The 22223-nt window shown below is 37.6% G+C and overlaps 1 protein-coding gene across 1 annotated transcript in view; it reads right to left on the bottom strand.

The window, feature by feature from the left end:
- LOC132426645 (histone-arginine methyltransferase CARM1-like) overlaps positions 1–22223 on the bottom strand; it is a 268188-nt gene that overhangs the window by 169772 nt on the left and 76193 nt on the right. The window lies entirely within an intron of this gene.

A 22223-nucleotide genomic window follows, 5' to 3' on the forward strand; every position in this document is an offset into this window, starting at 1 on the left:
GAAAAGTGGCCCCTGCTCACTGCAACTAGAGAAAGCCCGTATGCAGCAACAAAGACCCAACCCAAAAATAAATAAAAATTAAAAGTAAAAATTAAAAAAATCATTCATGGAAATGAATGTTTTATCGTGTGTTTTATTTGCTAATCTTATATCTTCTTGTGTTGATTTCCTTTCTTGTCCTTTTACCATGTTAGTACAGAAAACAAACATTCTAAATGATTTCTGTCGACGAATATGGTCAAGATTAAATTGCAGCTATTCTAGGGGAGAGTGTATTAACTGAGAATTGTGTCTTTTTAGAGAATTTATATTAGAAAAATGAAGACATACGATAAAAAATTGTTTGAGGGATACATATAAATCCAAGACCAGGAGATACCATTACATTGGTGAAAAGTAAGGATGCTGTGGAGATCATTTCCACTGTACACTTAAGTAAGGTACAAGGCATCTATATTTCTATCAAGTTGTTATTACTTGTAATAATAACAACATTTGCAGAGCACTCTGACTCCCTTTACGAACATCTCATTTCATCTTTTCAGTGATATGGAAGGCTGGCTGCTCCTGTCTATTCACTATCATTCTGCTTTTGAACTTTGCTTTCATTGACGACCCTCTTTGCTACTTTTTCGAAGGGCAAGGCCTGATCTCTTGGTAGCAGCAGAGTAACAAGCAGAGTAAGTTCATGTGCACAAAATTTATCGAACTTTAGAAAAGCCCAGAGCCTTGCTGTTTCCTACTTGAGGAAAAGCCACTTGTTCTACCAGAGGACTCCCAAAGAAAATCCATAATGATAGTGAATCCAGATGCCTTACTCTATCCTCCACCTCAGCCCATCTGACAAAACTTCCAAAGGCACACAAAGAAATCCAGGATGCAACCATTTTACGAGTGCATACAAGTAAACATGGAAAGTGCATACAAGTAAACATGGAACGTGGCACCAGGTAAAGTCAAGAGAATTGTCCTTGTCTCTCTTAACCAGTATTTCTCCACTTTTCCACATATATACCTCCCTCTCCTTTCAGCCTATGCAAATGCAAAATCCAACCTCCACAGGAAAGCTACAACACTAGTAGATTAAGAATATTAGATATCAGACATGGTCTAGAACAGATATTCTAAAATATATTTTTATACATAAATTCCTGGACCAAAGAGTGCTCATGACCTAATAATATGTCATTATGCCAGTTCTTTGCTAAGTAAGCCTTTTAATATTTTGCTATCAAGAACTAGGAAGTTAGTCTATCTAAGGAATGTTTCCTAGACACATAACTAAAAAAAGGACTGTACAGGCAGCACCTATAAAGATGGAATAAAGTATACAGACAACTAAGCAATTATTTTCAACAAATTTAACTACGGAAGATGAGTGTAAGAAAAAAGGGCAGAATTATGGAACTCTAAGAAATCTAATATTAAAATTAGACATCAACATTGAATAACACAGTTTCTTAGGGGATGTGACACAGTAGTAATAAATGATATATTCATAGCTTTTTCCTCTCTTCTACCTGGTAAGGAGAATTTTGTATTTGAAAGATTAGATTCTAGTTTTTTGCTTGCTGGAGTAATGATTGTGAAGAAAAACTGAAAATGGATCGATTGATTCAGGTTGAAAGAGACTAAAAGCTAACAGCGGAAAAGAAATGAAGAGAATGGGAAGATTAGGAGAAGGAAGAAAGGGATCCGGAGGTGGTTCTAGAGTTGAGGACTGTGGTAGCTGTCATACGTGACAGACAGAGACAGAGAGAGAAAAGGAGCTTTTAAGACATCAGTCTCAGAATAACAATAATGAATACTATCACTACCAACTATGATTACTGAAAGAGATGTCTAATTGTTTTATTGTTGTTTTGGTTTGGCACTGGTTTGGTTTTGTAAGTGTGCACCCCTTCCTCTACATTTTGTTTTATATTTATGCTAAGTCTGCACTGTCAACTCATACACCCATTACCCAGTAGGAGTGTTCCCTTTCAGCCTTCATTTAATAACTACTTAATACTCCACACTAGTCCTGTGTGGATGCCTCTCTAGTCTTTTTGGTTGTCCAAAGTCATTCTCTAGTGGAACCTTAGGAAGGGCTCGCTGAAACAAATTCTTTAGTAGATTCCTTAGGAAGGGCCATGGGAATGACATTCTCTGAATTCTTTCATGAAAATCACTGTCTATGTCTTTTATATTTTTGAGGGTCAGTTTTTCTGGATATAAAATCACATTTTCTTTCTCTGAAGATCTTTAATGTTACTCCATTTTCTTCCATCATATAGCATTACTGTCAAAAGTCTAATGATAATCTGATTTTCTTTCTCATAACAGATAATATGCTAATGTTGTCTAGATTCCTAAGGATTTTTTTCTCTTTCTTTATAAGGTCAGTAATTTTTACTAGAAAGTGCTTTATGCTGGGCATTCTAGGCCAATATAATATTTTCAGGTATGAAGTTTATTCTTTCGGTACATGTTTTCAATTATTTCATCAATATTTTCTCAATGGTAATTTTAGTATTTGTTTTTTTGTTCTGATATCTTCTTCAGAGACTCTTATGTGTATGTTGCATCTTCTTTGCTTATGTTTACAATTTTCTTTTGAATTCTTCTTATGTGTTTTTATATTCCCTCTTACATTTAAAAAAATTTCCATTTTTCTCCTTTATTTGCTGTAGTTTTTGTTGCTTCTATTGAGTCTTCATTTCTAAAATCATTATTTTATTTTTGGAAAGACTGGTCCAAGATGGCAGAGTAGAAGGATGTGTGCTCACTCCCTCTTGCAAGAGCAACGAAATCACAACTAACTCCTTAACAATCATCGACAGGAAGACAGTGGAACTCACCAAATAAGATACCCCACATCCAAAGACAAAGGAGAAGCTGCAATGAGACAGTAGGGGGGGCACAATCACAATAAAATCGAATCCCATAACAGCTGGGTGGGTGACTCACAAACTGGAGAACAATTATAACACAGAAGTCCACTCACTGGAGTGAAGGCTCTGAGCCCCACATCAGGCTTCCCAACCTGGGGGTCCAGCAACAGGAGGAGGAATTCCCAGAGAATCAGAATTTGAAGGCAAGAGGGATTTGACTGCATGACTTCGACAGGACTGGGGGAAACAGAGACTCCACTCTTGGAGGGCACACACAAAGTAGTGTGCACATCGGGACCCAGGGGAAGAAGCAGTGACCCCAGGGGCGACTGAACCAGACCTACCTGCTAGTGCTGAAGGGTCTCCTGCAGAGGCAGGGGATGGCTGTGGCTCACCGCGGGGACAGGGACACTGGCAGTAGAGGTTCTGGGAGGTGCTCCTTGGCATGAGCCCTCCCAGAGTACATGATTAGCCCCACCAAAGAGCCTGTAGCCTCCTGTGCTGGGTCACCTCAGGCCAAACAACCAACAAGGAGGGAACTCAGCCCCACCCATCAGCAGACAAGCAGATTAAAGTTTTACTGAGCTCTGCCCACCAGAGCAACACCCAGCTCTACCCACCACCAGTCCCTCCCATCAGGAAGCTTGCACAGCCTCTTAGATAGCCTCATCCACCAGAGAGCAGACAGCAGAAGCAAGAAGAACTACAATTCTGCAGCCTGGGAAATGAAAACCACATTCACAGAAAGACAAAATGAAAAGGCAGACGGCTATGTACCAGATGAAGGAACAAGATAAAACCCCAGAAAAACAACTAAATGAAGTGGAGATAGGCAACCTTCCAGAAAAAGAATTCACAATAATGATAGTGAAGATGATCCAGGACCTCGGAAAAAGAATGGAGGCAAAGATGGAGAAGACGCAAGAAATGTTTACCAAAGACCTAGAAGAATTAAAGAACAAAGACCAAGAAGAATTAAAGAACAAACAAACAGAGATGAACAATACAATAACTGAAATGAAAAATACACTAGAAGGAATCAATAGTAGAATAACTGAGGCAGAAGAACGGATAAGTGACCTGGAAGACAGAATGATGGAATTCACTGCCGTGGAACAGAATGAAGTAAAAAGAATGAAAAGAAATGATGACAGCCTAAGAGACCTCTGGGACAACATTAAATGCAACAACATTCACATTATAGGAATCCCAGAAGGAGAAGAGAGAGAGAAAGGACCCGAGAAAATATTTGAAGAGATTATAGTCAGAAACTTCCCTAACATGGGAAAGGAAATAGCCACCCAAGCCCAGGAAGCACAGAGAGTCCCGGGCAGGATGAACCCAAGGAGAAACACGCTGAGACACATAGTAATCAAATTGACAAAAATGAAAGACAAAGAAAAATTATTAAAAGCAGCAAAGGAAAAATGACAAATAACATACAAGGGAACTCCCATAAGGTTAACAGCTGGCTCCTCAGCAGAAACTCTACAAGCCAGAAAGGGAGTGGTATGATATATTTAAAGTGATTAAAGGGAAGAACCTACAACCAAGATTACTCTACCCAGCAAGGATCTCATTCAGATTGCACGGAGAAATCAAAAGCTTTACAGACAAGCAAAAGCTAAGAGAATTCAGCACCACCAAACCATCTTTACAACAAATGCTAAAGGAACTTCTCTAGGCAGGAAACACAAGAGAAGGAAAAGACCTACAAAAATAAACCCAAAACAATTAACAAAATGGTAATAGGAACATACATATCGATAATTACCTTAACTGTAAATGGATTAAATGCCCCATCCAAAAGACACAGACTGGCTCAACGGATACAAAAACAAGACCCGTACATACGTTGTCTACAAGAGACCCACTTCAGACCTAGGGACACATACAGACTGAAAGTGAGGGGATGGAAAAAGATATTCCACGCAAATGGAAATCAAAAGAAAGCTGGAGTAGCAATACTCATATCACACAAAATAAACTAAAATAAAGAATGTTACAAGAGACAAGGAAGGACACTACATAATGATCAAGGGATCAATCCAAGAAGATATAACAATTATAAATATATATGCAACCAACTTAGGAGCACCTCAATACATAAGGCAAATGCTAACAGCTATAAAAGAGGAAATCGATGGTAACCTTCCAAGACTGAACCAGGAAGAAATAGAAAATATGAATAGAACAATCACAAGTAATGAAATTGAAACTGTGATTAAAAATCTTCCAACAAACAAAAGCTCAGGACCAGATGACTTCACAGGTGAATTCTATCAAACGTTTAGAGAAGAGCTAACACCCATCCTTCTCAAACTCTTCCAAAAAAACTGCAGAGGAAGGAACACTCCCAAACTCATTCTAAGAGGCCACCATCACCCTGATACCAAAACCAGACAAAGATACTATATAAAAAAAGAATATTACTGACCAATATAACTGATGAATTTACATGCAAAAATCCTCAACAAAATACTAGCAAACAGAATCCAACAACACATTAAAAGGATCATACACCATGATCAAGTGGGATTTATCCCAGGGATGCCAGGGTTCTTCAATATACGTAGATCAATCAATGTGATACACCATATTTACAAACTGAAGAAGAAAAACCATATGATCATCTCAATAGATGCAGAAAAAGCTTTTGACAAATTTCAACACCCATTTATGATAAAAACTCTCCAGAAAGTGGGCATAGAGGGAATCTACCTCAACATAATAAAGGCCATATATGACAAACCCACAGCAAACATCATTCTCAATGGTAAAAAACTGAAAGTATTTCCTCTAAGGTCAGGAAAAAGACAAGGATGTCCACTCTCGCCACTCTTATTCAACATAGTTTTGGAAGTCCTAGCCATGGCATGACTAGTAGCATGTCACTGTTTGCAGATGACATGGTACTATACATAGATAATCCTAAAGATGCCACCAGAAAACTACTAGAGCTACTCAATGAATTTGGTAAAGTTGCAGGATACAAGATTAATGAACAGAAATCTCTTGCATTCCTATACACTAACAACAAAAGATCAGAAAGAGAAATTAAGGAAACAATCCCATTCTCCACTGCCACAAAAAGAATAAAATACCTAGGAATAAACCTACTTAAGGAGGTAAAAGACCTGTACTCAGAAAATTCTAAGACACTGATGAAAGAAATCAAAGATGACACAGATGGAAAGATATACCATGTTCTTGGATTGGAAGACTCAATACTTTGAAAATAACTATACTACCCAAAGCAATCTACAGATTCAATGTAATCCCTATCAAATTACCAATGGCATTTTTTATAGAACTAGAACAAAAAATCTTAAAATTTGTATGGAGAGACAAAAGACTCCAAATAGCCAAAGCAATCTTGAGGGAAAATACTGGAGCTGGAGAAATCATACTCCCTGACTTCAGACTATACTACAAAGCTACAGTAATCAAAACAACATGGCACTGGCACAACAACAGACATATTAGATCAATGGAACACGATAGAAAGCCCAGAGATAAAACCCACACACCTATGGTCAACTAATCTATGACAAAGGAGGCAAGTATATACAATGGAGAAAAGACAGTCTCTTCAGTAAGTGGTGCTCGGAAAACTGGACAGCTACATGTAAAAGAATGAAATTAGAACACTTCCTAACACCATACACAAAAATAAACTCAAAATGGATTAAAGACCTAAATGTAAGACTGGACACTATAAAACTCTTAGAGGAAAACATAGGAAGAACACTCTTTGACATAAATCACAGCAAGATCTTTTTTGACCCACCTCTTAGAGTAATGGAAATAAAAACAAAAATAAATAAATGGGACCTAATGAAACTTAAAGGCTTTTGCACTGCAAAGGAAAACTATAAACAAGATGAAATGACAACCCTAAGAATGGGAGAAAATATTGGCAAACGAATCAATGGACAAAGGATTAATCTCCAAAATATATAAACAGCTCACGCAGCTCAATATTAAAAAAAACAACCCAATCAATAAAAGGTCAGAAGACCTAAACAGACATTTCTCCAAGGAAGACATACAGATGGCCAAGAGGCACATGAAAAGCTGCTCAACATCACTAATTATTAGAGAAATGCAAATCAAAACTACAATGAGGTATCACCACACACCAGTTAGAATGGGCATCATCAGAAAATCTACAAACAACAAATACTGGGGAGGGTGTGGAGAAAAGGGAGCCCTCTTGCATTGTTGGTGGGAATGCAAATTGATACAGCCACTATGGAGAACAGTATGAAGGTTCCTTAGAAACTAAAAATAAAACTACCATGTGACCCATCAATCCCACTACTGGGCATATACCCAGAGAAAACCATAATTCAAAAAGACACATGCCCCCCAATGTTCACTGCAGCACTATTTACAATAGCCAGGTCATGGAAGCAACCTAAATGCTCATCGACAGATGAATGGATAAAGAAGATGTGGTACATATACACAATGGAATATTACTCGGCCATAAAAAGGAACGAAATTGAGTCATCTGTAGAGACGTGGATGGACCCAGATGGTCATACAGAGTTAAGTAAGTCAGAAAGACAAAAACAAATCGTATGTTAACACATATATGTAGAATCTAGGAAAATGGTACAGATGAACCGGTCTGTAAGGCAGAAATAGAGACACGGATGTAGAGAATAAACGTATGGATACCAAGGGGGAAAGCGGGGGGGTGGGGGGTGGGATGAATTGGGAGATTGGGATTGACATATATCCACTAGTAAAGTAGCTAATAAGAACCTGTATAAAAAAAAATTAAATTAAAAAATAAAATTATTTTATTTTTAATTATTTTATTTCTAATTATTTCTTGAATTCTTTCATTTCACTTCTGAGTTTTTCTAATTCTGATTTATGTTTATTATTTCATGTCCTATATAATTTTCTTAATGTCTCTTGTCTTGCAAATTAATCTTACAGATATTTTTGGAACATATCTTTATACTATGCTTTCATTGTTGGTAGGCATGTTATTATGTCCCTGACCACCTTTTTTCTTCGAGTCATTCTGTATGGGATTTGACCTCAATACTCTTCTGTTGCTCATTTTAATGTAAATATCATTTTCCTGAACTTTTGGAAGGATGGTAATTACACATATAGTTTTATAGGAAGCTACTAAATTCTTTTCCACAGTGACTGTGATATTAAACATTCATATGAGCAATGGGCCAATAATCCAGTCTCTCTACATACTCAACAATGTATGGTGTTGTGCTGTCACTATTTTTTCCTTTAGACATTCTTAAAGTTGTGTAGTGATACTCACTGTGGGTTTAATTTGCACTTCCCTAATGGCTAATGATGCTGACCATCTTTTCATATGCTTATTTACCATCTGAATATCCTCTTCAGTGAATGTCTGTTTATATCATTTACCCGTTTTCAAAATGGATTGGTTTTGTTTTGTTTTGCTTACTATTGAGTTTTGAGAGTTCTTCACATACTGTGGATACAGTCCTTTATCAGATAGGTGATGTGCAAATATATTCTCCCATTTTGTAGTTTGTCTTTTAATCCTCTTAATAGGCTTTTTCACAGAGCAAATTTCTAGTTTTGATAAAGTCCGATTTATCAATTTGTCCTTTTATTGATCATCTTTTGGTGTCAAACCTAAGAACTCTCTGCCTGAGTCCCTTGACCTTGCTAGTTCTACGGTTCCACTACATCTTAACTGGACAACTGTGACAGTCTCTCCACTCTCATCTGCTCTGGCAAATGAAAATGAGTTCGCACTACTCCAAGCTGCCAGATTACTATTAATGAAGCACAAGTGCAGTCACTACACTTCTCTGCTCCAACCTTCAAAGATTTCCCCACTGAATATTAAAGAACAGACTCTCCTGCCTGGAGCTGTAAATCCCCAGGTATCTTTCCTGTTTCTGCCCAACAGATCCACAACCCCCTAATAACATACCGTACTCCAGTCAGACTAATTACCAGCTGCTGTACAAGAAGCGCTTATGACTATGGTGATAGTAGAAATGTGAATTGGAAGAGCAGAACTTCTAAAGTGATACAGAAAATCAATCCTGCCACCGAAAACACTGCCTAATTTACCAATGTCCATTTTAAACACCACCACCGCCATGGCACCTTGTTCCCAACTGGCATATGTTATCTCCCTCACTTTACTAAACCAACAGCACTTTGAACCTCTGTGATAGCACTTAGCTTATTCTGCCATTTTCAGCCCAGTCTTAACCATTTTGCAATGTGTCAGACCTTCCATGGGCGGGACTGTGTCCTCTTTATCTTTGATTCCCCTGGAGGACCTGGTACGTAGCAGGGACCATCAACTGTTAACTTGACTGGAACCACCATCAGGATCACTCCAGTTCAGACACGTCTGGCCCATCTGCCATATCCACTGCTGAAAACAAAGTGCAACGACAAACTCGACTCATCTTTCTAGACTCTGAATCAGCTTAAATGTATTTTGTAACCATTCTCTCTTTTTTTCCCACATCCTTCTCTCCATACATAACCACAGCAGAAAGAACAAATAAACACTGAAACCAACTTCATAATGAAATTTCAAACACCTCCGCGTCCAATATTTTCAAATCAGAAGGAAGTAACATTTCATACTGCCTTTAATGAAAGAGTATGCCACTTCTCTAACAGCTTCTCTAGGAACCTACTGCTCCCTCAAATTTATTTGCAATGCTTGCCTGAGTAATCCTGCAGCTCCCCCTGCAATTTCTCAAGGTGTGAAAGTGACTAGGTGCCAGAGGGCCATGGTTACTAGGAATTCTAGGAAAAGGGGTACTGGATCTTGTTCTTCTTTTGATCTCAAGTTTTTCCTATCAAATACATGTCTACTGTTTCCAGAACAGCACTCAGCACATAGAATATGACTGATACATGCTTACTGAATTAAACAACTGAATCAGTACAGTTACAGAAGCCTTGGTCACTTCCTAAACCACACAAAAGCAATGAAAATGAAATCTCAGAGCATTACAGATATCAAAGTGTCAATCAAATACTTGGTATTTTCAGTTGACAATTTTTTTCCAACTCTGGCAAATGGTTTGAAGCTTTTGGCTTATGAAATGATTTTCCAGTTATGATACAAGATCAAGAAAAAAATTCACTTCCTCATTTTTCCATTAAGAATGTAAAATTCTTAATTCTTCCTACTTTCCCTGAAGAAGCTGGTCATCTCAGATTTAAATTTAATTTCATTGTGAATGTCTCTTTAGAGTCTAAACTAAATATTGTGGTATCTACTTTCTTTCTGGGAAGAGTTTTCTCAGATCACCAACTTCCTCCTTGTGGTTTCTAGAGACTATAAACTATTCTCTTGAAGTTAACTCAATCGAGGATAATTGCTCTGGCGTGGATTCACTAGCTATAACAAGAAAAAAGCAAGAGCTTCCAATGAAAGAGTATAAAATAACAATTCTGCTGTCAAGAGCTGCTGTAGAGATTCATTTTTGGTTTTGCCCTGCAGCAGATGTGGTGGAACCAGATGTCTGCAAGCCTTGGTTTGGGGATTCAATCAAACATGCACACGCAGCTAACATTTATGAGCATCTGCTATAACCCTGTCACTGTTGATTGACACTAGGGAAGATGCAAAGATAAATAAACTGTAGCCACAGGCTTGAGAGAGCTCACAGCGCAAGGAGAAGAGGTCTGTTCAAATGTTATGGCACTGCAGAGAAACAAACAACGAATTTTGCCTGGGAGATCCCTCATAGGAGACATTACACTTGACTTGAGCCTTGGAAGAAAAGAGCTTTACAAGCAGAAAGGAAAGAAGGGAGCAAGGTCATTCCAAGCAGAGGGGACAGCATATGTATTGATACATAGGCTAGTGAATGAGTATGTCATGAATGAGGACGGCAGATATGCAAGTTCCGCTTCATTTGCAGGTGGAATAATGAATGTTAATACATCAGTCTGCATAGGGCAATTGGAAAAGGGATTTTTAAAAACTTTTGATTTGCTGCAATTAATGTTGCCATTTTGACAACAGTTGCTCAAAGTAACAGAACGAGAATCGGGTGACCCACCAACTAGCCACCTTGGTTGAGCACTTTCACATCTTTCACCTCATTTGTTCCTCACTGCTGTGTCATGAGATGGGGTTCCCATCTCTGAGAACATGAGGCTCAGAATTATTGGGGGATTTGCTTAAGCTGACCTCAGTCTGGACTGCTTCAAATCTATTCTCATTGTTCTTCCTTATGTAGCTCCCTTGACAAGTGAAAAGAAAGGGGAGAAGGACAGAGAAAGGCATTTCAGATTTTATACCAAGCTCTTCTTATCAAATTATTGACTCAAAAGACACTAGAGGTCATCTTACCCCACTTGCTCATTTAATAAATAACTAATAAATAAATAAAGTGATTTGTCCAAGACCATATAGTTAGTTAATAGCAAATCTGCGGCTAGAACTTTAACATCTTCCATTAGCCTCCTTGCAATTGGAAATCTGCAAAGTTGGAATTTCTTTAGTTGGTTACATTTGCCTTAAAACCCTTATTCAAAAAAAACCCTTAAATTATCTGTCAATTTAAACACACACACACACATTCACACTCCACACAGCCTCCTGTACACACTAATGATTACCATAGGTTAGAGAAGAGACCAAAGGAGAGTCAGGCAAATCAGAAACTCTTGGCAAATGAGAAGCAGCTCTTGTGTAGTTTGGAAAGCTTACTGCAGAGACACTCCATGGTGACTGGTCTTTTCTACCCAATGGAAGAGACTGCAAAAGTCTCTCTTGTATGTGCTGTAAAAGCATTGCTCAGCATCACTGAAGTTCTGTTGACTTTGTTGCACTTCTACTATTACTGCCTGGAGAAATCTGGGAATGTGCTATCACCTTCCTTTTTACCTGTAGGTGGCAAGTAATCTATTTGAGGGTCAAGATTCTGGATGTTATTGTGGATGATTTGCACACTGAAAGAGAAATATAGTTGGGAAAATTAAGTCCAAGGTATCCCTTTACCAAGTAAAGGAGGAATCTCTTATTGTTAGTTAAGCCTAGAACTACAGAGATGAAAGAACTCAAATTCCTCTGTTGCCAATCAAAGTGTGCTCCATGGACCAGCAGCCTTATCAATCCCAGAAGTTTGCTAGAAATGTAGACTGTCAGGCTTACCTCAGATTCTGCATTAGAATACGTATCTTAATCAACCCTAGATTCTGCATTAGAATACGTATCTTAATGAAGACCCCAGGATGACTCATGAACAAGAAAGTTTAAGAAGGACTGTTCTAACCATCCAAAAATAAGGATTGTCTATCCTATTTTTTATGTCATGCCATGTATTTCTTTTTCATATTCTTTTCTGTTCATTTATTCATATGTGCCTATATGTTTATATGTTCATTAATTCATATGTGCCTATATTCTCAGCACCTTTGCTATTTGAAAAACAGAGCTCCTAGAAGTGAATGCTAGACCTCAAAATATCATTAGAACGATTAGATATTTGACTAAGTCTCTATTCCATTCAAAAGTAATTTCTAACACCACTAAATTAAGCTTAATTCAATGATTGCTTCAATTACCCTTGAGAAATAGATAATTGAATGTTTTTGGTCTTTTGCCTGCATAAAGGTTAAAGTAGATTCCTGGTACCAAGTACAATGTGGTAAACGGGAGTTTCCCCACACCAGCAAGCAATTCTCTGGACACCAGCAGACTGTCTCTGACACTATCTACCCAGAGACAGTATCAGATTCTACTGGTTAAGGGTTCACTCTTACAAGACTGCCCCGCCTCCAACCCAGCCCACTTCAGATGCCAGTCACAAGCCAAGGTTGTTACCTGGGCTTCTGACCAGGTGGCTACGGATCACAGGTACCCACAACCCCCTCCCTGGATTCCATTAATTTGCTAGAGCAGCTCACAGAACCGAGAAACATTTTACTTAATAGATTACCAGTTTGTTTTAAAAGGATATCAGTCAGGAACAGACGAAAGAGACGCACAGGGCAAGGTATGGAGAAAAGACACAGAGTTTCCACGCTCCCTCCAAGCACACCTCTCCCCCAGCACTCCACGTGTTCACCAACCTGGAAGTTCTCCAAACCCCAACCTTTTGGGTTTTTACGGAGGCTGCATTACACAGACACATTTCATTCAAACTCCAGCTTCCCTCCCCAAAGGTCAGGGGATGGGCCTAAAAAGTCCAGCCCTCTCACCACATGTTGGCTCCATTGGTAACCAGCTCCCATCCCTAGGTGCATTTCAAAGGTCACCTCATTAACGAGCCCAAAGACACTTTTATCACTCTCAACACTTAGGAAATTCCAAGGGTTTTAGGAGCTCTTAGCCAGGAACTGTGGACTAACACCTAATATATATGAGAAATATATTTTGGTCATCTGAATGACCAACTCCATATTTCTTACAAATCACAGTATATCACAAAGGTAAGACAAGAAACAATCTAATTAGTCACTGAATGAATTCAGCTCTGTTCCACCAGCTCTTAACAATAATCAATGACTTGGGAGGCATTTCCAATTTTCTTAACGCTATTAAGAAGTTTTTAAGAAGCGTATCAATGAAAAAATGTTGCCTGCCACAATAAACAAAGGATATTGCAGCCCTCAGCCACTGCAGCCACCCTCAGCAATGCACCCAGAGGTGACTCAGGATGTGAAAGCACAGGATACTGGCCCCAGATATCTGAGGTGCATATAAAAAGAATGATTTCAGTGAGCCCAGACTCTTGCATCTTCCCATACACAGAAAAGCACTAAATTCCTTAAGTTGAGATATGATTTTCTTTCATTAACAAATCTTTTGATGTTCTAACTACCTGTTCTTTGTTGCAAAAACTCCTATATATCCTGGTTCCTCCCTAACCTCTTTGGAGCAGTCCCTCAGAGCTATCTGAGAGGCTGTGTCCCAGGCTTAGGTCCTCAGTTTTGCCCAAAGAATAAAACATAATTCTCAACTTTTAGGTTGTTCATTTTTTTCAGTAGACAAGCGCAAAAGCAGTTAATGTTATGTTTTTCAAAATGGTTACTAAATAAACAGATAAACCGTCTAAATTTTTTAAATGTGCAATACTTTCAATATTCCTTTACAATTAGGGAGCAACTAGGAAATGTTTTCCTAATGTCATTTAATACAGCAGATCTTGATTTGGAATTTTCCAAGAAATCCTAGGTTTGAAGAAAAGGTGACAAGATGACCAAGAGGGCTCTCACTGGCAATCAAATCATAATTTTGAAAAAAAAAATCATAATTTTGCCCCACACCTTCACTTTATAAAGGAATTCTTGATTCTTTTATAAAAGGCACTAAGAGACTTGATCCAGTACAGCAGTTCCATTTTTAATGCAGTCACAGAAGGATTGCTAATGTTTAGATCAGCATGTTTTTATAGAACACAATGCAAATTTTTTAATAACTGAATTACTTTTTAACTTTACAAAGCACAAATAAGTGAGGACAGGATGGTTTATTCAATAGTTGTGTTGATACAATTCGATAAACATTTGAGGAATGAAAATAATTACATATTTACCTCTTATTTTCCCCCACCCCCCCAAAATTAAAAATTTATTTGTAAAAAAAAAAAATAGGGGCTTCCCTAGTGGCACAGTGGTTAAGAAACCACCTGCCAATGCAGGGGATGTGGGTTCGAGCCCTGGTCCAGGAAGATCCCACGTGCTGCGGAGCAACTAAGCCCGTGCACCACAACTACTGAAGTCCGCGTGCCTAGAGTCCGTGCTCCGCAACGAGAAGCCGCCGCACTGAGCAGCCCACGCACTGCAAAGAGTAGTCCCGGCTCGCCGTAACTACAGAAAGCCCGCGAGCAGCAACAAAGACCCAACACAGCCAAAAAATAAAAATAAATAAAACAAATAAATTTAAAAAGTAAATAAACTATAAAGATAACAGAAGAAAATATAGGTAAACTGCCATATAAACTTGAGCTGCAGAATATGTGTATACATTTTCTAGGCATGATACTGAGGTCAAATGCCATGGAGGAAAAAACCAAATACATTTGACCATCCATTCTTTACAAGCTCACAAGCTTAAGACAAATCACAAAATGGAAACATGTCACAATATATAACAAAAGGACAATATATTTAAAGACCCACAAGCAGAGAAGCAACGTTTTTCTCTATCAAATTCGTGAGATGTTTTTAGTGAATGTGGGTTACAATACAGAGAAATAACACTCATACGATGTGAGTGTAAATGAGAGAATATTTGGGGAGGACAACTTGATAAGATATATCAAAAACTTTAAAAGTAATCATGCCCTCTCACCCACATTTCAGGTTGGGGAGTTTATTCTTAGAATATAATAAAGATTGTGTGGAAAGATTTAATTACAATTCATTCATTATAGTGCTACTTGTACTTTCAAAAAATTGGAAAATTTTAAATGTCAAGCAATAGGGGATTAATTAAATAGATCAGGGTACTCCACATAAAGGAACACCATAAAATTGTCAAAAATGTCAACATGAATAGTTGTTCCTCATATATTCAAAAGAATAAAATGTTTTGTGTAACTCTAATTTTATAAGGAAAAGAATTATAGAAAAGTGTCTGGAAGCATAGGCACTGAATCTTTAAGAGCATTTTTTTCTGTGGGTAGAATTACAGGTTATCTTCTTGTCCCTGTTTTTTGGGGTTTTTTCTTGATTTTTCAGTAATTAATATGCATAGCTTTTTTCATAAGACAATAAAACTTATTTTTACAAAAAGAGATAAAAATGTAGTATATATCTCAGATGCCTTAAAGTGGTAGTAATCGCTTAGTATTATTACATTGAATTGAAAAGTGCAGAAAATGAATCATATGTATGTACAACACTACACTGAAATTCCCCTCTAGGGAATTATTAGAAGGCATTTGGCACTGAGTTCGGTAAATGCATCATAAAGAATGAGAGTATGAAGGCTGAATGTGACTGTCTTCCCACGTTTCCCTAAAAATTCACATAGGTTTTCAAACAAATGAGTGCAAGTTCATATATTGTATGGTGTTTATGCATATCTTCCTAATTCACTATTTTTTAAAAATACCATGCTGTATTTTGAGTAGTGAGTTTTCCTAACTTAACCATCTACCTTTTTTTCTTAACTCGAAATCTTTGTCTGTTTAATTTTTCTGATAAATCCAGAACGTGAAACCTGTGTCCAGATGAGACACTCAGTGTCCAGACATTCACGAAGGCCACTCTGAAATACTGCTAGACAAAAATTTATCTCCCCTGCTTTTTATCTTCTGCCATATTTCTAAATTAAAGTTTCCATCATCAACACTTGGAGAGGCTCAGTCTTCAGACTGTAGATCTGTAACCCTTGAAATACTTTGCTAAAACATCTATATACATACATATGCTTATATTCATAAAATACGTAATATGTATTTGTGGGTTTAAAGTTGTAGTTGACAATAAAGAGTAAATAATTAATGGTAATTTGGAATATATTTCCCATCCAATTATCAAATCATACAAATTTTTAACCTAGACCGCCTCATGTATTGTATGTTTGTATTGGGTTGGCCAAAATGTTCGTTCGGTTAGTGAATATAGTGTTCAATAAAATTCTTGGTGAAAATGAAAAATGTGTCTTTTATTTTTATGTAAAACCAAATGAACTTTTTTGCCAACCCAACAGAAGTAGATTAAGGTATGCCCTAATTTGACCATGTTCACAATTCTGTGAAAATATTTCTCATTGTAATTAGTCCTTAAATCACCCTGGGGAGATAAATTAAGAAATAATTATACTCCATCATGGACCCAGAAATAGAGCCCCAAGTTATTATCGTTTCCCTTACATATATTTCAGTATTTTAATTGAATTTTTAAGCTGGTTTTTAGTCCTTATATAATGTTACACATAAAAATTAATAGGAATGTTTACAGGCATAAATTCAATTCTGAAAAGCAAGCATAGGCAGGCGCTGTAACATTCCAGGCTTTGCTAATTAAGAAGGTAACAAAGAAGAGCAAGAAGAGTTTCTGCCCTCAGGGGCTCACAGTCTCAACTTTAAAGTGTTGTAACATAAAGTATAACCATCAAGTGTTAAGGTGACAGTGTGCTGCAGATGAAGAGCACCTGCCCAGACTTGGAGGGGAGGGAAGGTGTTCCAAGGGACTTCCAGGAGATGATTCTAAATTGAGGCTTAAAAATGACTAGGCAGAGGCGGAGCGGCTGGGCCCGTGAGCCATGACCGCTGAGCCTGCGCGTCCGGAGCCTGTGCTCCGCAACGGCAGAGGCCACAACGGTGGGAGGCCCGCCTACCGCAAAAAAAAAAAAAAAAAAAAAAAAAGACTAGGCAGAGACGCGAGAATGAAATGATCCAGGCAGAAGTAACAGCAGGTACAAAGGCACAGAGGCATAAAGAAGCGGGGTATGTAGGGGAAATGACATTAGTTTGATGGAGCTGGAACACAAAGGGAGGGGCCAGGAAAAACAGGAGGAGGATGTTGGCAGGAGCCTCATATACCGTGTTGATCCATCAGGCTTTAGCTGAAAGAACAGAAATCGCTAACTAGATTAAACAAAAGATATTTAATTTAGAGAAACAGGGCTTGGAAACTCACTGGAAGAGTTTTGTAAGCAGCTTCTAGGCTCACCCTTAAAGAGCGATCCCCACAGCAATCCCTCCCAAATGACCCTCCAATGAAGCCACCATCTCTGCCATAATCAGAAACCAGAGAACCTAGAAGCTACCGCTGCAGCTGCTGGCTACAGGGCTATACAACCTCAGCTGCAACTGATGCTAGCAACATGGGTGCTTCAGTCCTAGCTCTCAACACTAGATCCTGGGAACTCTGCTGTCTCTGCCACTAAAACACATAATAAATTTAAATTCCAAATGTGTTAACGGTGGAGAGATCAGAAACATTGCCTTTGCATCATGTCTGGCTCTTAAAAAAAAAGCTCTCCCAGATCCACCTGCTTGGTGGAAACTCTCCAGCCTCTAGCCTGCATGGAGGCTTGCTACAAAAGTTAAAATGGATTCAAGTCATCAAAACCATGGTCTTCAGCACACCCTGAAAACGAACCTGGGTTTCATCAAGGATTTTCTTTTTTTTTGTTTGAGATGTAATTCACATACCATTAAATTCACCATTTTAGAGTGTACAATTCAGTGGGTTATTTAATTCATAAGGTTGTGCAACCCTCATTATATAATTCCAGAACTTTTTCACTACCCTAAAAAGAAACCCCATACCCACTCTCAGTCACTCCATATTCTTTCCTTCTACCCTTTGCTAACCACTAGTCTGCTTTCTGTCTCTACGTATTTCCCTATTCTGGACATTTTTAAAAACTGGACTCATGCAACATGTGATCTTTATGTCTGGCTTTTTTCACTTAGCCTAATGTGTTCAGGGTTCATCCATGTCATAGCATATGTTAATACTTCATTCCTTTTTACGGCTGAATAATAACCTAATGTACGGAAATACCATCATTTGTTTATTCATTCATCAGTTTATCCACTGATCAGCTGGGTTGTTTCCTTTTTTTTTTTGCTATCATAAATAATGCTGCTATGAACATTCCGGCACAAGTCTTTGTTTTAACATATGCTTTCAATTTTCTTGGGATTACATCCAGCAGTGTAATTGCTAGGTCATATGGTAACGACATCTAACTTTCTGAAGAATTGTCAAATTGTCTTCCACCAGTTGCACCATGTTACATTGCCACCAGCAATGTATGAGGCTTCCAATTTCCCTACATCCTCTCCAACACCAGTTATTATCTGTTTATTATTATTATTATTGCTATTATTAGATTATCATTACTATTGCCACCGCAATAGATATGAAGTGATGTTGTGGTTTTGATTTGCATTTCCCTTATGACTAATGATGTAAGTAAGCATCTTTTCATGAGATTACTGGCCATTTTATATCTTCTTTGGAGAAATGTCAATTCAAATCTTTCGTCCATATTTTCTCCCATTCTATGTATTGTCTCTTCACTTTCTTGATAGTTGCTTTTCATGTGAGTTTCTAATTTTGACCAATTCCAATTTATGTTTTTTTTAGTGGCTTGTGTTTATAGGTATCATATCTAAGAAATCATCACCTAATCCAAGGTCACAAGATTTAAGCCTATATTTTCTTCTAAGAGTTTCATAGTTTTAAACCTTACAATTTTATCCATTTTTAGTTCATTTCTGTATATGGTGAAGCAGTCCAAATTCTTTTTTTCTTTTTATGTGACTATCCAATTGTCCTGGTACTATTTGCTGAAAAGACTATTCTTTCCCCATTTAACTGACACCCTTGTCAAAAATCAATTGACCACAGACGTATGGGTTTATTTCTGAACTCTCAAGTCTAGTCCATTGATCTAAATGTCTATTCTTATGCCAGTACCACACTGTCTTGATTACTTATAGCTTTGTACTAAGTTTTGAAATTGAGAAGTGTGAGTCCTCCAACTTTGTTCTTTTGCAAGATTGTTTTGTCTATTCTGGGTGTCTTACATTCCCATACAAATTTTAGGATCAGTTTATCCATTTCTGCAACAGAGATAATTGGATTTTTTACAGAAATTGCACTGAATCTGTAGATAAATTTGGTGAGTACTGTCATCTTAATAATATTTAGTCTTCCAATATCATCTTAATAAAACTGTCTTCCAATCTATGAACACAAGATGTCTCTCCAATTATTCATCTTAATTTCTTTCAACCATGTTTTGTAGTTTTCAGTATACAACTCATACACTTCCTCTGTTAAATTTATTCCTAATTATTTTATTCAAACAATTTAAAATTATCTTCAGATTGTCCAGTGTATAGAAATCCAACTGATTTCTCTGTGTTGATTTTGTATACTGCAAACTTGCTAAACTCCTTTACTAGCTCTAACAGCTTTTCAGTGTATATGGGTTCCTTAGGATTTTTTATACACAAACAGAAATATTTTTACTTCTTCCTTTTCAGTTTGGATGCTTTGATTTCATTTTCTTGTTTCAGTCTCCTGTACAATGTTGAATAGCACTGGTGAGAGCAAACATCCTTGTCTTGTTTTTGATCTTAGGGGGAAAGTTTTTAGTGCTTCACCATTAAGTATGATGTCAGCTGTGGTCACCAAGGATTCTAAGCAGGAGACTGAAGAGTTACAAGATTGGAAGCATAGAGATGCAGGTTAATACTGGGAGATTCACTTTCTCTGCTTTATAAACTAAGGGCAATTTTATTATCATAATGTTCCTAGTGTCTGCTAGGTTTCTCAGTCTATTATCTCTCTACACTCTAGATTCTGTGCAAGAAGAGACAGTTTCTAGCCTCCTCTTCCCAATGAGAGCACTTTTCTCCCAGCCCTCCACACCACCAAGACGACTAAGATGCTACCTCTTAGTTCCACTCACTAAGAGAACACTTCTCCAAGAAAACTTTATTAACCTCTTTGTTGTCACACCCCCAAGAACTATAGAAGAGAATAATACCCAGTGGCCCCAAACCTTCCAGCTGGTGCCCACTTTCCTCACATTCAGGACTGATCCCATTATGCTTCACCCTCCCATTAACCTCATGGAGTACTAGAATTTGAAGCCTCCCAAGTCACTCATTTACCTGGCCCAGTATCCTGTAATTCCATGGCCTCCAACACACTGTTACTAGCCGTTACTATACCCCTGGTCTTTTCCTCCATAACCTTGATCTTGTATTTGAAGTTCCCCGCATTCTCTTGTATACCAGAAACCTGGCTGACCCATAATGAGCTCACTCTGCAGGCCTCTCAATTAAAAGCTATTTTTCTTTCTGACACCCCTTAGGTATTACTTACCTATTGCTGGTAACAAATGACCACAACCGTAGCAGTTTAAATTGACACAAGTTTATTAGCTCATAGTTCTGTAGGTGAGAACTCCTTTACTTCATGACTGGCTCCTTTTTCTCACTCAAATATCAGTTTCAAAATCACTTCCTAATAAAGCCCCCCTGCTGCCCCCCATCATTCCATCTTTAGTCTCTCAGTGACTCCCTAACACATTAACCCTATTTTAATTCTCCACACAGCTTTATCATTGTCTGACCTTTAATAAATTAGTTATATATATTATATGCTCTCCATTAAAATATTTATTGGAAGCTTTACCCCCCCCCTTTATCAGGTAACTTTACCAAATTTATTAATATACCTAATAGTGTTTTCAGTTGATTCTAGGTAAATACTCTGATATTTGAAAACAATGATAATTTTGTGATTTCCTTTCTGGCACCTTTTAAAAAAAACTTATTTTATTGCCTAAAACTTCGATGACACCATGGAACAAATAGCAGTGAGAGTAGGCATCTATGTCATATTTTTTTACTATTAGATTAACATCTCTAGTTTGACCATTTAGTATGATGTCTGCTATAGACTTATGATACAAAGTCTTTACTATATTAACGGAGTTTAAATTTTTAACATTGTTTACTAATATTTTTATCACAAATGAAGCTTGAACTTATGTTTTCAGCATCTATTTATATTTTCTTCTCCTTTAGTCTATTAATGTGCTAAGTGCAGAATTTTATTCACAGGTATTCTATCCCTACATTTCTTTGACAAACTGTCTTAAATATTGTTAATTATTGTTCTAATAAGCTACTGTGCTTCATTTGTTAAGAGTTTAGTATATTTTCACACCTTTATTCCTACGGAAGATTAATCTACGGTTGCTTTGCTCTTTCGCCATATTTGGCTGTCAGTGGCATGTTAACTCAAAATGAATACAGTGCCTCATGAAATTGACCAAAATACTCTAACTCTGGATCAAGTTTAATAACATTGTAATTATCTTTTTTCTTAAGGATTTGGTAAAAGACTCCCAATTAACTACCCCACTTTAGTAAAAAATGACACTTAAAATTTTTCTCCAAAATTATCTCCTTCTTTATCTTTTGGAATGTTCTCCAAATCATACACTGGTTTCTTGCTTGATCAAATTGCAAACTGAGGTTTCTTAGATCAATCTACCCCAAAACAAGGAAGAGGGTGAAAGAGCAGGTGAAAAGGTAAGCTCTTGGTGATTCTACTTCAAACTCTATTATTCTCTTTATCACCTCTAGAGAAGTCTAAAAGAGTAAATGCAAGATTATCTGTAAATCTGCTGTTTTCTTGTCCTTGTCCTTTGAGTCCAGAGGCAAGGATTGGTTATGGATTAAAAGCTACTTACTCTCGGGCTTCCCTGGTGGCGCAGTGGTTAAGAATCTGCCTGCTAATGCAGGGGACATGGATTCAAGCCCTGGTCTGGGAGGATCCCACATGCTGCAGAGCAACTAGGCCCGTGAGCCACAACTACTGAGCCTGTGCGTCTGGAGCCTGTGCTCCGCAACAAGA

This window comes from Delphinus delphis, chromosome 6 (genome assembly GCF_949987515.2).
Source record: "Delphinus delphis chromosome 6, mDelDel1.2, whole genome shotgun sequence".
NCBI lineage: Eukaryota > Metazoa > Chordata > Mammalia > Artiodactyla > Delphinidae > Delphinus > Delphinus delphis.